This window comes from Bubalus kerabau, chromosome 2, assembly GCF_029407905.1.
Source record: "Bubalus kerabau isolate K-KA32 ecotype Philippines breed swamp buffalo chromosome 2, PCC_UOA_SB_1v2, whole genome shotgun sequence".
In the NCBI taxonomy this organism is placed as follows: domain Eukaryota; kingdom Metazoa; phylum Chordata; class Mammalia; order Artiodactyla; family Bovidae; genus Bubalus; species Bubalus kerabau.
The window spans coordinates 73,959,863-73,977,440 of NC_073625.1; positions in this window are offsets into that span (position 1 = coordinate 73,959,863).

The window sequence follows — 17,578 nt, forward strand, 5'->3', positions numbered from 1 at the left end:
TTTAGCTAATCAGTTCTGGGAAAAGCCTATTTAAATCTTATCTGATACACAGCATGCTTTGTAATCAAATGTATTTGTTCAGTTTTTACTGCATACCAAAATTTCAAGAATAGATTACTATATAATACATTGAGAGGGGAACATGTTATTTTATTATTTTTCAGAATTACTAAGAATTAGTTTTCACTTCGAGAAACTGCATCTCTGACATCAGCTGTAATTATGGTGTCTGAGTTCTCCATAGAACATTCTTGTGCCATGATGCATTTGTAGCTGTGTTTTATGATGCCTATAAATGTGTGTGTGTGTGTCTGTGTGTACAAGCCTCATTCATGGGATTTTCCTATTGTAGTCAGACTTGAGCATTTACAAATGAAACTACTTTGTTTCATTTATAAGAGGAAAGTGAAAAAAGCTGGCTTAAAACTCAGTATTAAAAAACTAAGATTGTTTCATCTGGTTCCATCACTTCATGGCAAATAGATGGGAGACAAATACAGGCACTGACGGATTTTCTCTTCTTGGGGCCTAAAATTATTGTGGATGGTGACTGCAGCCATGAAATTATAAGATACTTGCTTCTTGGGAGGAAAGCTATGACAAACCTAGACAGTGTATTAAAAAGCAAAGGCATTGCTTTGCTGACAAAGGTCCGTATAGTCAAAGCTATGGTCTTTCCAGTAGTCGCATGCAAATGTAAGTGTTGGACCATAAAGAAGGCTGAGCGCTGAAGAATTGATGCTTTTGAATTGTGGTGTTGGAGAAGACACTTAAGAATCTTTTGGACAGCAAGCAGAACAAACCAGTCAATCTCAAAGGAAATCAACTCTGAATATTCATTGGAAGGACTGATGCTGAAGTTCCAATACTTTGATCACCTGATATAAACAGCTGACTCTCTGGAAAAGACACTGATGCTGGGAAAGATTGAGAGCAGAAGGAAAAGAGGGTGACAGAGGATGAAATGGTTGGATGACAACCTGGATTCAATGGACATGAACTTGGGCAAATTCTGGGAGATAGTGAGGGACAGGGAGGCCTGGTATGCTGCGGTCCATGGGGTTGCAAAGAGTTGAACATGACTTAGTGACTAAACAAAAACAACAAGAAATGTTGCTATAAATTACATTGTTCTGTCTCATCTTTATATTAAATTTAGTGTGCTTTTAGAATATGTTTGTACGATAAACAAGGTGTTATAAAATATTTACCACTAAAAGGAAGTTTTTTTTTTTTTTTTCTGCGATACCTGAGAACTGTTTTCCTAGACTTTGCATGCTTTTGAGGAAGTGATACCATCAACTCTGCCACCATCCTCCTGGATCACCTCTGTTAGATGCCACTCACCAAAGGGGCATATTGTTGAATGGTCTCTAGGCTTGTATTGAGTTTCCCAAAATTTTGTTTGGATGTTCCATAACACATTATGGAAAACCCAAATGAACTTTTTGGCCAAACCAATATTTCTAAGCCCTCTGGAAGGGGTATCAAAAATAGCAGTATGTTACATTAACTCAGTTCATGTTGGTCATGGATAGGATGGGTCTGTTTGTATCAAACATGTATGTTATCCCTGTTCTCATGTCTTCCCTGGTGACTCACTTGGTAAAGAATCTGCCTGCAATGTGGGAGACCATGTTCGATTTTGGCTGCGTCGGGTAGATCCCCTGCAGAAGGAAATGACAACATACTCCAATATTCTTGCCTGAAAAATTCCATGACAGAGGAAACTGGTGGGATACAGTCCATGAGGCTGCAAGAGTTAGACATGACTTACCAACTAAATTGCCACCACTAGCTCAATCATTTATCCATATTCTCTTTTTTTGAACTCTCCAATTATGTCTTCAGGTTTTTTTTTTTTTAATTAATCTCAACCATCAACCAAATCCATTTGTCTTTCACTGATGGTTCACATTTTCTGAGAAATGACAAATGTGTCCCCCTCTGTTTAGTCTAGTATTTCACAATTAATTAAAAACTGATAAATTGATATAAAGGCTCACATAATATTAGAAAAATAAAGCAAACTCTAGGAAATATATCAATCCCCAGTCATCATGTTTAATATTACATGAATTATTTCCTTCATTGTTTCTGTGGGAAGCTTTGTTTTTATACCTGACTGAGTAATATATCATGTCATGCAGTAGGTGATTGGCGGACCATAGCTATGTTTGGGTCACTTTATGTAATTTTTAATAGAGGGCCGTATAGAAATGCTTTTAGACACATATTAGAAAGACAGCCCTGATCTGATGGCTTTCTTTCCATCTCTTTCTCTATTTCTGTATCTCTCTTTTGTTTATCTGAAAGTTGGCCTATTTTAAAGCAGTCTGTTAAAGCAACAGTGGTTTTGAAACACTGTATTAAAAGAGCTTATTTTAAAGAAACTACTCAAGAAATCATTAGCCGCTCATATAGAAAAGAAAATATGTATAAAGTATATTTTTATGGCTGAGATCTGACACTCACAACTGAGAGGAAATGTGTGTGTGTGGGGGGAAGTCTTTCTTCATTAGCAGCATGACCAGAGCACTTAGGGATTTCACTCCCACACATCCATTATTTCATCTATTGTCCTAATTTAATTCTCCATGATTTTCCTGACAGTGAAGGTTGGCAACTCTTAAGTACAGTACAAAAGGTTTGCAGCACTCGTATTAATAATTACACAAGCTGTTGAAGCTTTTTCCTGAAGGGTGCATTGTCAAAAAAATCAAATTTAAACAAAAGCAGAAGCTACAGATGTGAGTGAAGCTGGAATCCCTGAGTGCCTTTGTTGTTGTTGTTATTTTTATCCATGGAAAGAAGCTACCTCGTGAAGTCTAAATGTTATTAAAGCATTCACACCATTTGGAACCTTTTGAGAGCTCTAAACAGGAAAACAAGATCTTTGGAGAACTGCCATCAAATTGCTGCTGCTATTGTCCCTGCTGTCACGTACCAGGATCTTTCTGACAATATGAAACTAAGATTTCTACATTCTTTCTTAGCCAAGTCAATTAGTTTTCTACAAATGCATTGGCTAGCTTTAGAATAGCTGATCCATGTTATAGCCTCCTAAATGTGGATGAAAAGTGAACTCGAGTCCATTAACCTTCTACCTTTCCTTTAAGGATGCCATCAGTTTCCCTTATTTCATTCTTTGTTACAGAAGTCCAAATTCCCCACAGTGTGAAGCTGCCTTGTACCACTGAGGTCCATGTACTACCAGTTTTCCATCATGTGCATCAGACTCTGAGCAAAGAGGTTAATCATGGGTTATTATAAAAGAGTCTTCAAATATCTGTGTCCATCAAATTTTGATAATAGACTAAAGGAATGTTGTCTCATTCATTTAGTATCAAACCTTCATAACTATATGAAGATGCTTTTGTGAAACATAATATACAAATATATTTAAAGGTGACAATACAATAGTACTAGGCAGATATTTGAGATATAAAGCCAAGACATTTTTACTACCATCTAAACTTGCCCCAAGCCATTGAGTATATACCAATGGTTTGAAGGAGTTAGCTAGAATTATAAAAAGAGAACACCTCATCTTTGAATTTTCACTTGATTTTTTGAGTCAACTGAGAAATAACAGATTCCCAAAATAGGCTACCTGCAGAGAGATTTTTTTCTTAAAAATCTTCAGCAGCAAAGCCTGCTATATGTCATTATTTGAAGAGTGTAAATATAAGGAATGTTCTCCCCCATAGGAAGAAGTGGGAAGTCCTTATACTTCCTGATGATACCATGTCACAATTCTGCCAGAGTCTCTGAGCAGGGTCCTAGCATACATCAACTACATCCATCCCTCCATCTAGATTGAAGAGGAAGCATAAAGTGGAGAGATGTTGTCCCATTTACTTTTTGGAGCTCATGAAAATAGCTGCATTAAAACAAAGGTGATAACAAGAAATGTTTAGGCAGAAAAAATGCCCAAGATAAGAGTTCAGTTTCCAAATAGACTGCATGTGAAACTGAATAAAGACTTGGATCCTTGTGTGGCTTTTAAGTAGCTGAGGATTGAGTGATGGTTGTGCCTATGGTTCAGCTGAAGGCTGAGAAGAGCCACCTGCTGGGGCAGTTGTAAGCCACAGTTACAAACAGAACACAGTGGATTCTTCAAGTTTAGCACCACCAGAGGGTTGTGAAAATGAGTAGGGGGATATCATAGCAGAGTATCAACTGTGTGGACTCAAAGGAGGGACTGCTTGGGTTTAAGTCCAGCCATACCTCTTACTAGCTGTGCTAGCAAGTTACCTGACCTCATTAGACCTCCATTCCATTATTTATTTGAGATTATTAATAGAGCCTTCCCTTTAGGGCTGTTATTAAACTAAATCGGCTATAACTGTAACACACTTGAATTGTACCTGGGGCATGCTAAGTGCTGTGTGTGTGCTTGTTAAATAGTACTGTCAGCAAGGGGTAATGGAAGAGCTTGCTGTGAGTTGTCGTGGTGTTTTTGTCCTTCCAAGAGAACAATCAACCACACCAGCTGCAGGCACTTCTGGGGATGCTTACAGGACAGAGATCAATGCTCAAAAAAGATGACATGAGCTTCCCACACCACTAATTATCCAGAGGAGACAACATGTGACAGCATATAGACCAGAGATGACACCTCACAATGATTTTGCATAAACTTCTTACTGTACCAAAATGCCACACAGGAAAAATTAATAAGTTCATTTGAAAGAAAAGTCATGAAACACTGAGCATGCACCCTAATAAAAAAAGTAAAAATAAGTTTTTTTCACCTTTTTGTACTCCACTAGGGACATTTATGGGTAAAATCAGAGATGAGATTAATTGTAGTTGAAAAGATTTTTCTTTAATTATTTTATTCTTTCATTCAATTTTGCTACCTCTAATCATGTGTTTGGAGAAGGAAATGGCAACCCACTTCAGTATCCTTGCCTGGAAAATCTCATGGACAGAGGAGCCTGGTGGGCTGCAGTCTATGTGTTAAATTTAGATTCTATAAATTTTTTGTTTTGTTTTTGGTTTTGTTTTAGTCAATATATACTAAAAATACAAGTACTCTCCTGAGTCGTAGAAGTGCAAACATTTCTTTTCCTTAACAAAGTGTGATCTTGACTCTTGAAATGTTTGAGAATTACAATTTGGACCTACTGCTTCACCTCTGAGCCCCTTCTATCAAACAAGTTGACCTATATCCATTTCATGACTCTTCACTTTAATTTTTAACTGAATCTGGAATCTCCCACAGTGAGCATTTCAGAAACTATAAAGAAAATAGAGCAGCATGAGCAAAATTTAAATGACATCATATTTTTATGTACCTGCAAAGATTTTACAGTTTTAGAGAGATTAGAATAATTATAGTTACCCTTCACTGTCTGTATTTAGCTCTTTGAATTGATGAAATAGTTGATATATAAAGCTCCTTAAAATATATTATTAAAACTTACATAAAATATGGAACATTAATTTTTATTTTACAGTCTCTGGAAGTTTTTTAATGTTTCTATTTTTAGAATTTTTGATTAGTTAAGCATAATTATGAATCTTTTAAAATCATTTTAATGAAATATACTTTTATCTGCTTGAATGTGAGAAAATTCATGTGAAACCTAAGAACTTTTATGTTAAATAAACATAATTTTTGTAAAATAATTAATTGTCATGTTTATATTATTGACAATGACAATCATTATTTGGTTTGAAGTAATATACTAATTCACTATAGACACTCGTGTTAATAAGACCAGGATAAGATAATATGATTTAATTCCATAGTGCATATGAATCTCCACTCATCTCAGTAAATAAGACAAAAATAAAATCTACAATAGAAACATTTTTCACAAAAGAGAGATATGACACTTAAAAAAGTATTTTGCTACAGTGTTTTATAATTTTCACAGCATTTGTACACACACCACATCTAAAAGTAAGGTTTTCTACTTCACTTTCTCCTAATATGGCAACTATTTGACATGGCTAAGCAGATAAGAGAACAAGGTAAAAACAGAGTAATTAAGCAATTTGTCCAAGGTCATCTTAATAGTTAATAGTGGAGATTGGAATAAAAACAAAGATCTTTGGACTAATGTAACATTCATACGCTTGGCTAAATGATAGTTAAACAGGAAAAGCACAATGAGAGAAATTCCAGGGCTCTTAACCCTCAGTTATGCAGCTGTGGCATTTGATAATGATGCTCAGGAATGAATTAAAATGACAAAAACAGGCTGCAAGATCATATTTACCTGCTTAAAGCAGACAAGCTTTTCACCTTTTTCATTGCAGCAGTAGCACACATTCTCAGGAGATGCAGTCTTTTCGTTTAAGGGACTTTGTAAAAAGCATTATCAGAAAACACTCACATTCAAAGGGAACATTTAGGCAGCTTCACATCCAGCATTTAACAGAATAGAAAACAGGACAATAAGGAAGCAGAAAGAGAAACAAATCCAAATATGAAAAAAAAAAAAGTAGACACTGAAATCTATTTAATACTATTAAGAAGCTCTCTGGGTTTCCCAGGTGGCTCAGTGGTAAAGAATCCACCTGCCAATGCAGGAGACACAAGAGATGCGGGTTCCATTCCTGGGTTGGGAAGATCCCTTGGAGAAAGGCATGGCAACTGACTCCAATATTTTTTCCCTGGAGAATCCAATGGAAAGAGGAGTGTGGCAGGCTACAATCCATGGAGTCACAGAGAGCTGGACATGACTGAGCCCGCACACACACACACACACACACACACACAACCAAGAAGCTCTCTATATTAAAATATTCCCTTGGACCAAATCTAAGACCACTCCACAGTACACATGGTTTATAAGGTCAGGGCACATGATCTTCAGGATCAAGAGACATGATCCCATAGAGACTGGGGCCCTCCTGTCCACTGTGTTCTGAGTACCTGGAATACCAACTGACCCTGAGTCTGCCTTTCAGGCCTGTGGGACCTCCTTTCCAAGGTAGTTCTCCAGGGGGTATACCTCTAAGGCCCAAGGGAGGGCCCAAAGAGATCTTTTTCTGGAAAGAGAGGATTGAATAGAACTTAAAATTCCACATGTGAATGCTTGAGACCTTTTATCATGTAGAATGGAGTCAAATTTAGGATCAGATCTCTTTGACTTGTCAGGTTCCAGCATGGAACTCCAAAGACTATTAGAATTTCAGTCTTTAATCTGGCCTTTCAGGTCATTATGAAGGTACATTTCCAAGGTAGAAGGATGGATATATTGTATGGAATGATTTTGTACCTTAATTTAAAGCTTCTAAGTATTTAGACATGGAATATATAACCCTCCCTTAATATTTTTGACCCAGACTCCAAAAATATCAGGGGTAGGTAGATCTTTGGACTTGTAGTTACTGTACATCTATCTACAGATTAATATAAATTCTTCCATTTTAATGTCTTTTTTCCCAAAGCCACTATTTGATTCCACTTTAATATTATCAATTTCCAATGCTATCATTTTATTACAGAATCCTGATTATTTCCCACTTGGCCTATGGCACCTGGTTAGAATATGATCTCCCCATCCCCATCTCATTCTTCTTCCAACCCAGACTTCTACCTTGCTGCTAAATACATCTAATTAAAATGAATTTAGGAAAAAATCTGACAATAATATTCTATATCTAAAAATATTATGATTCTCCCTTCACTGAAGGGCTATATTCAAACTTTTGAGTGCTTAGTACTCAGTCATGTTCAGCTCTTTGTGACCCCATGAACTGTAGCCCACGAAACTCTTTTGTCCATGGGGATTCTCTGGGCAAGAATACGGGAATTGGTTTCCATGCCAGCCTCCAGGGGATCTTCCCAACCTAGGAATTGAACCCAGGTCTCCAGAATTGCAGGCAGATTCTTTACCAGCTGAGCTACCAGGGAAGTCCCATTCAAGCTTGAAGTCCTATATTAAACTTGAAGTCCCATTCAAGTTTAATATAGGACAAAAAAAGCATATTTCAGTGTCTCAGATTTGTCCATTCTCTGTGATCTCTCAGCTTCCATGCCTTTGCAGTATTGCTTCTTCTACCTGGAAACTGTTTTCTATTTTCTCAGCCTGAATAACTTATATTCATTCTTCAAGATTCAGTTCATGTCTCCCGTCCTCTGGGAAGCTTTCTGTTTGTAATTCAGAATGAGATAGGTGCCAAATCTTTGCACTCTTACTTGTGCATTTTTCCGTTAGTGTTCAATACTGTTATTGATTTTCTTGTCTGTCAACTCTGGAGTCTAAACAATTTGAGATTAGAGGTACTGTTATTTCACTTTATTCACAAAATCATTCACAAACATTTGCTCCAGTCCATATACTGTGCAAGCCACTAGCCATGTAATGGTAAAATACACAATCCTGCCATTAAGGATGCAACATATACACATGGTTACAGCCACTAGACACTGTGATGTGGGCTTAGATGGCATTAAGTATAGGTTGTCATGGAAACTCAGAGACAGGTCACCCAATTTTTTCTGCTAGATGTTACCTGTACAGGGTGAGTGCCTGGTAGGCCCAATGTCTGCTGTGTAACATGAATGTAGGATACCCTTTGAAATCACTGCATTGGAACCATTTTAAGAACATAATAAATCTGGTGTGCTGTGGAGTGGACAGCATAAATTAGAGATGCAAACAAGGGAGCCAGAGGAATGAAAGAAAAGATTCTGATCAGAATTAGGACAAAGTCAGTGTCCAGCCACTCTAAACTGAGAAAGCATAGTCAGTAGAGTCAGAGTAGAGATTGAAAAAAACTGTATAAATCTATAAATCATTTTTCTCAGCTTTTCAGAAATGAGGTGGAGTCTGCAGATGCTGCTGCAGCATCCATTTCTACTTAAAAAGCTTGAGCTTGTAAATAAACTATGTATAATACAATTCACAGGTCATGTGAAAGTAAGTACTTCAACATTTTGGTTGATTGAAATAGACGCTTATCCTTTCCCTACCTCTGGAATACAATGAAAAAAATGTGCCAGAAAAAAATAATCTGAAAATACAGTAATATGAATAAATGTTGCTTTAATCAGTTATACATTGGAATAAATTATTGTTCAGTCACTCAGTTGTGTCTGACTCTGACCCCATGGACTGCAGCACGCCAGGCCTCCCTGTCCTTCACCATTTCCTGGAACTTGCTTAAACTCATGTCCATTGAGTCAGTGATGCCGTCCAACCATTTTGTCCTCTGTTGTCCCCTTCTCCAACAGAGGAGTAAATTAGCAATTCCTAGTGTCCGTCTATACACAGATTTATGATAACTGTGTAGGACTGTTTAAAATTCATTTTATATGATGAGTTCAAGTTTTCTCAACTCTTTCTTATGTTTCTAATATAATGCATCAATTTTAAAATATCAGTTATTGTCAAGAGATGGGAGTTTACTAATTAAAACATAAATTTGCAGTCCACATTTCCCTTCCCCTCCCTGTTTTTAAGGATAGACAATCAGTAAATAGAACCTGGTACTGAATGAAGCAAAAAATGTGGCCATACCTGTTTAAATGTGTCATGGTTAACACGGCCTCTTCCTTTTCTGAGCAAATTACAATTTGGGAGTACATACAACTAGCCCTTAGCAAATCTCTGAGTAAATATAATAAATCATACCATGAGAATAAGGCTTTGCCTACACGACTACTATTGATTTCAGTGATGTCATTTCCCAAAGCAATCTTAATAATAGTTATACTGGTGCATCATACTGAGTACACTAGATTTAATGAGTTACTTCAGGCCATACCTTGGGCCTAAGTCAAATGTTCTGTCGATGTAATTCACTGAAGACACACTGTATATTTTTTTTTCTTCTATTTAATCAATAAACCTTTCTGAATACATGTTGAAGGAAAATAAAATCTTATATTTGTTTGAGAATATGATTTGGGAAAGGATTATCAAGGGCCAGTTAATCCAGTTTAGCACACACAGTTAATGTATTTAATCCAGTGTTCCTTAAGTGTTACATAGATAAATTTCTTTGATCAAAAATAGTCCTTGTATATTTCATAAAATGTTGGTGATGGAAAGGAAAGCCTGGCGTACTGCAGTCCATGGGGCTGCAAAGAGTCAGACCGACTGAGCAACTGAACTGAACTAAAAAAATGTTAACTAAATTATTAATATTTGAGCCATCACCTGCAATATTTTCTGAAGAATATGTTTCAAAATCTACACATTTTACTTTCAGTTGGAACTAATTCTTTTTATTTCTTTGGAGTGGAAACCTACACAGTCTGAGTTATTATTCCATTATTTTCTGCAATAGACAAATTGAACCTTGCTTTCTAATTGTGATTTGTACAGCTCTCTTCTGTGTGCTCACATTCAAATTTTATAACCTACTCTATTTTATAACCCACTGTATAATAGTTGAATCCTAAATTAATGTGTTTTCATAGCAAGATTCAACAATGGATTTAATATGGACTCTACAATCTAGACAGATATTAACATTTTAGTGATATCTCAATGTCTGTATGTAAATGTATTTTATAGAAACAAAATAGTAATTTCTTGATAACATAAATCCCAAGAGTTTTCCTTGGGAATTATAAACCTTAAAATGTCTTTGTCTTTAGTTGTGACATATTTTACAATGAGTACATTACTGTCTCAAAATTAAAGAATATAAACAAGTTATGAAATGTATTCTTTCTCAAAATATTTACATTATAACAAACAAACAAACTGGAAATACACATCAAGCAGAAGTCCTTTAAATGTTGTAAAACATAACCCTCTAGTGCGACAATTGCCCTTACTGATTGTTATATGTAAGAATTATATTTCCAGCTTTATATGAAACGAATTTCTTCTTAGTACTACAAATATGTCTTTGTAATCTGAATATTTCTTTATTTGCAGCTGTCATTCTTGTTTTCTTTATAGAAAATAATAAGGCCATTATATTTCTATATCTGAATATATTTTGGCTGAAATCACTTAATCAGTTGTGAAAACAATTCTTACCAGTAGCTAAGCTAGAAGGGGAGTCACATAAAGAACTCAAATATGTAAAAATTTTCTGGTAGGCCTGAAGCTATTTTCTGCATAGATTACTAAAATTATTCTTAGGATAAATATTTGTTCTTGCATTAATTGCTGTAGGTGTATTTTTTTACCTAGCCTACCATATTTCTTCTTAATAGGTCTAGCTTAAATATTAAAAATGTTGAACTCAATTAACAACCAGGCAGTAATTAAAATATAGAATTATATTTAATTTTTCTTATAGTTCTAAACATTCAGCAAGAGTAAAATATAGTATATAACTCATATGACATAGGATACACAAAATTAATGAAATGAATGTCTATTTGCATTTCCCAAGTGGTCCAGCCCAGCATTGTTCCTGGTTACTAAAGGCAGTGGGTTCTTAGTAAAAGCTCACAGGCTCCTTCCTGCACATAATATGGTGATTTGGGAGCATAATATCAAGTCATTGGAATCTCTGTCACAGCCCCTGGAATGCTTTCCTCTGATATCTTTCATTTTGTACCCTGTAATGCTGCTTGGATGATCTTCTACAATTTGAATCTGTTAATGTCAGTCTCTAGCTTAAAGTATCGTTGAGTTGGTCTTGATAGTCTAATTTGAGAAATATACAAAAATCAGCTAGTCTGCCAATCCCATATCCTGCCTTTTACACATATTTGTTCATGTCTCTGATGCTTTGCCCATTCTGCCCGCCATTGCTAGAAAAACTATCTCCATCCTGCTTGGCTCTTGTGCATCCTTCAACACTTGACTCATGTGTCATCTTGTCTGGGAAGCCTGCCAGCCCTCACCCAGATAGAGTTAGTTGACTGTGCTCTGTGGGCACAGAAGCATCCACTGGGGTTTGAGATGTGAAAACAGTTTGCCAGAAGACATCGTACAATATTCATAAGGTTCAAGGCTGTCTTCATATTTCTGGGATCTCAGTTCCTCAGAATAGCCCTTTCCCTGGGTAAGATGTTTCTTCCCTGATTTCAGTAGCTTTTGCTTCAATCAAATCCCCTATAGAAAACATGAGCCAACCTCCAGAGTCAGTCTTGTTTGGCTAGTAGAAGAAGTGGGATTGAAGCTGGAATTAACCAAGTCAATAAATCTCTTTTTCCTGAATGGGTAATGGTCATACAAAAGAAATGGTCATACAGTAATTCTTTTGTTATTTGTTTGTTGATTTTTCTGGCCTGTACCTCTAACCTATGAACTCAGGAGATTTGGCCTCTATGTTTTCTGTTTTTCAGTATTTTGAAGGGGGAAGAACAAACATATAAAGTTTGCTGTATTAACCTTATTATTTATCATATACTGTTCTTTTTATTTTTACTATAGATTCAAATAACCATTTGGTGTCATTTCCTTTTCCCACTATAGTTTTGATCACGTATCATTGTGTTGTATTTTTGTTTTCAAATATATTACATTTATGTGTGTTTCAGGCCTAATATTTATTATAAGTATATGCATATTATTTATAAAATCAGTTCAGGAAAGAAAGGAAAAACACATATTTTTCTCTCTTTTATAAACACATGACTATCTTTACTGGTGCTGTTGTTTTGTTTTTGGGGTAGGTTTTCAGAAGTGACTTGCTGTCAGCTTGAAGAACTTCCTTTAGTACTTCTTGTAAAAGTGGATCTTCTGGGAATAAAATTGTTCAGCTTTTACTTGTCAGGAAATCTCTTTGACTTCTGGTCTCTATTGCTTCTGATAAGACAGAGCTGTTCCTTTTCTTTTTGGAATCCTTTTAAGTGATGAATCATTTTTCTCTTACTGTTTTCAAAGGTTGGAGTTTTTTGTTTGTTTGTTTGGTTCTGGGATTTCAGCATTTTTAATGTGATGTATTTTAATGCTTAAAATTCTCCAAGCCAGGCTTCAGCAATACGTGAACCATGAACTTCCAGATGTTCAAGCTGGTTTTAGAAAAGGCAGGGGAACCAGAGATCGAATTGCCAACATCTGCTGGATCATCAAAAAAGCAAGAGAGTTCCAGAAAAACATCTATTTCTCCTTTATTGACTATGCCAAAGCTTTGACTATGTGCATCACAATAAACTGTGGAAAATTCTGAAAGAGATGAGCATACCAGACCACTTGACCAGCCTCTTGAGAAACATGTATGCAGGTCAGGAAGCAATAGCTAGAACTGGACATTGAACAAAAGACTGGTTCCAAATAGGGAAAGGAGTATGTCAAGGCTGTATATTGTCACCCTGCTTATTTAACTTATATGCAGAGTACATCATGAGAAATACTGGGCTGGAGGAAGTACAAGCTGGAATCAAGATTGCCGGGAGAAATATCAGTAACCTCAGATATGCAGATGACACCACTCTTATGGCAAAAAATGAAGAAGAATTAAAGAGCCTCTTGATGAAAGTAAAAGAAGAGAGTGAAAAAAATTGGCTTAAAGCTCAACATTCAGAAAACTAAGATCATGGCATCTGGTCCCATTACTTCATGGCAAATAGATAGGGAAACAGTGGAAACAGTGTCAGACTTTATTTTTTGGGCTCCAAAATTGCTGCAGTTGGTGATTGAAGCCACGAAATTAAAAGACACTCCTTGGATGGAAAGTTATGACCAACATAGATAGCATATTAAAAAGCAGAGACATTGCTTTGCCAACAAAGGTCTGTCTAGTCAAGGCTATGGTTTTTCCAGTAGTCATGTATGGATGTGAGAGTTGAACTATAAAGAAAGCTGAGCGCCAAAGAATTGATGCTTTTGAACTGTGGTGTTGGAGAAGACTCTTGAGAGTCCCTTGGGCTGCAAGGAGATCCAACCAGTCCATCCTAAAGGAGATCAGTCCTGGGTGTTCATTGGAAGGACTGATGTTGAAGCTGAAACTCCAATACTTTGGCCACCTGATGCAAAGAGCTAACTCATTGGAAAAGACCTTGATGCTGGGAAAGATTGAGGGCAGGAGAAGGGGATGACAGAGGATGAGATGGTTGGATGGCATCATTGACTCAATGGACATGGGTTTGGGTGGACTCTGGGAATTGGTGATGGACAGGGGTCCTTGGTGTGCTATGGTTCATGGGGTCGCAGAGTCAGACATAACTGAGCGACTGAACTGAACTGAATGTGATGTATTTGAGTGTGGACTTATTCTTCTTTGAAGAAGAGTCATCTTGGCAACACTGACTCAGTGTGGAACTCCTGAGAAGCTGGGGTATGGGAAAGAAAGGGATGGGTCATGTTTCAGTAGGACTCTGCTTACTGAGGCTTAGTAGATTTTCTCAAACAAATGTTTCCTCATTTGCTGTATGCCCTCATAATACCTTCCAGAGACTTTAAGTGGTGGCTATTTTTATAATTTTCACCAGTTATGGTTGTTTCACTGGAGAATAAGTCCATGGGGCTCCTTGTAAACACATGTCAGATATTGACATCCTGCCACTATTTTTAGCCATTTCTGAGAACAGTGGACACTATACATCTAGAGATACATAAAGGAAGCAGACTCACAGAAAGAGGAAAAAATAAGAGAGAGAAACATCTCTCTGGGGTCCCTATGACTTTCACATCTTGGGTTTAGTCTATGGAATTGAGCTGCCTTCTTGCTAGTATGTTCTGTGAGACACTGATAACCTCCTTAAAACACATCATCCTTCTTGTGCTGGGATTAATGCTATTTGTGGGCAGCTAAATTTGCTCTATATAGTCAAAGCTAAGATTTTCCAAGTAGTCTTGTATGGATGTGAGAGTTGGACGATAAGGAAGGCTGAGTGCCGAAGAATTGATGCTTTTGAACTATGGGGTTGGAGAAGACTCTTGAGTGTCCCTTGGACAGCAAGAGGATCAAACCAATCAGCCTAAAGGGACTCAAACTTGAATATTCATTGGAAGGACTGATGTTGAAGCTGAAGCTCCAATATTTTGACCACCTGCTGTGAAGAGTCAACTCGCCAGAGAAGACCCTGATGCTGGGAAAGATTGAGGGCAAGAGAGAGGGCAACAGAGGATGAGATGGTTGGATGGCATCATTGACTCAATGAACATGAGTTGAAGAAAACTCTGTAGAGAGTAAACAACCAGGAAGCCTGGTGTGCTGCAGTCCATGGGGTCGCAAAGAGTTGGATATGACTGAACAACAGCATAGGTGCTCTAGCCAAGTAAATAATTTATGAGTTAGGGCATAGAAGTTTTAATATCCATGTAGTAAAGGGAATAGATTCAAGGATGGCAGTGCCAACAGAGCTTTGCTTATGAAACTCTTATTTTTTAATTGAAGGAAAATTGCTTTATAATTTTTGTTGGTTTCTGCTATAAAACAATGCAAATCAGCCATATTTATACAAATATTACCTCCCTCCCCTCTCCTTATCCCACCTTTCTAGGTCATCACAGATTGCCAGGCAGGGGGCCATGTGTTACATAGCAACTTCTCTAAAACTCTTTTTATAACATTCTAAACTTGGTGAAGTTCCTTGTTACAAATAGTCCTTTTGAGAATGGTTATTCAGTATGGGTGGGGCTTTCCAGGTGGTAGTAATGGTAAAGAACCCACCTGCCAGTGCAGGAGACATAGGAGATGCTGTTTCGATCCCTGGGTCAGAAAGAACCCTGGAGGAGGGCATAGCAACCCACTCCAGTATTCTTTTCTGGAGAGTCCCATGGACAGCGGAGCTTGGCGGGTTGCAGTCCACATGGTCGCAAAAAGTTGGACATGACTGAAGTGACTTGGCACACATGTATTCACTAGGTTTATGACCTTAAGAATCTTCTTGTCTCAATTTTCCAATCTGTAATAGAGATATAATAATAGGATCAACCTAAAAGAGTTGTCATAAGAGCTAAATGAATTAAAGGATATAAAGTATTTTAACAGCCTAAGTATTTGTCCTAAGTTCCTATAGCAAACCTCGGGGGACAGTTTCCTTAACACTTGAAATAGTTAAAATAAAAACAATAATGTGACTGCATTAATACACTAATAATATATATTATTTTTAAATTTTAATCATGGCAATAAAATTATTTAATAAACTTAATTCTACTTAGCTAAATTCAAGGTAGGGTCCTAATCTCCCATACTGTTTATTATCAAACACTGAATCCCATTTACAATTCTAAGTCAATAACTTCTAAAAAAATTGCCAATAAAATGTCCCTTTTAATTACAAATAAAATGAAATAATTTTTTTCCATACCAGTTTAACTGTGTTGGACCATATTTAGTTAACATACATTCAGTATTTACCAAATGATAGTTATTGGAAAAATACAGCTACATGGTCAAAACATAATCTATTCTGATTAAGAGGGACTGTAGTTGACAAGAGAAAATATCATTATAGATGATTTCAGTGCACATCTATACTCTGGGCAAATTAGAGTTATTCTGAATATAGACAGTTTTAGAATCCGACAAGTTACGCAGTCATATCAGTAAAGGACTTGACAGATTTTCTTACTTCCATATTGATTTTTTTCAGTTACTGAATCATAGAAGTAAGAATGTCATGTGAGTAAAACATATAAAAGTAGAAGAAATCTTCACTGGTTATAGTATGCTAATAAATATATGATTTTTCATAGAAAACCAAGTGTTTATCCATATGCCAGATTTAAAGTTAGAGATTTTTAAAAGGGTTTTTATTAATGAATAAGTTGTGGAAATGGTAAAGATCTGGGTATAAACAGTAGCAAAATCCAATGGTTTCTTTGGGTAATTTTTATTTGCTGTTGTGATGATTTTCTTCATAATCTTGAAATGAATTTTTTTTTAACTATTGAATATTTAAAAATAATGTTCTATTTTTTTTATACTTGAGCATTAAAACTGAAAGTGAGTGAAGTCACTCAGTCATGTCTGACTCTTTGCAACCCCATGGACTGTAACCTACCAGGTTCCTCTGTACATGGGAAATACATTCAAAAATATTTAATACCAGCTCTATGTTAATTTTAAAGAATGTAAAATACACTCAAATATATTTAGAATATAATAGTATGGTTTTTGTTTACCTTGCCTACATATTATAATTATATGAATTATTAAGAGTACAGATTAAAGACAAAGTACCATATATACTTCATAAATTCAGAGGAATCAGGCTATCCAACTGAGCACCAAATCCTGATACTCATATGATGTAGTCAAGTCATTTCCTTAATATATTTTGTGGCTTTATATCATTTATTTTCCCCCTCTGAGAATGAAGGAAACAGACTATAAATCAAGCAAATAACTTTTGCGTGATAGATTATGAAAAACATTTGATCTTTTGATCTTGAAACCACACAGCCAAAATGCTTTTACTTCCTGGCATGAGTCCCAGATTCTAAATGTAATTTAAAGGAAACATTTTCTTGATATAGTGTTTGATAGTGAACATCATTTTCTAAATCTCTACTTTTTCTTTACTAGTGGATTTCTTTACAGGTTTTCTTACAAAAAGCATCAGAATATGTTACCAAAAGGAAAAAAAAAAAATTAAAGCATGATTTCCTCAGGACATCTCATCCTTAAAAATAGCTAAGACATTGGAGAGAAAGAGAGAGAGTACTAAAATTAAACATGTAACAAAATCGCTCACTGTTAACTTCTAGCTATGCACACAGGTTTCCGCTCAGTCCCTGGACACAGG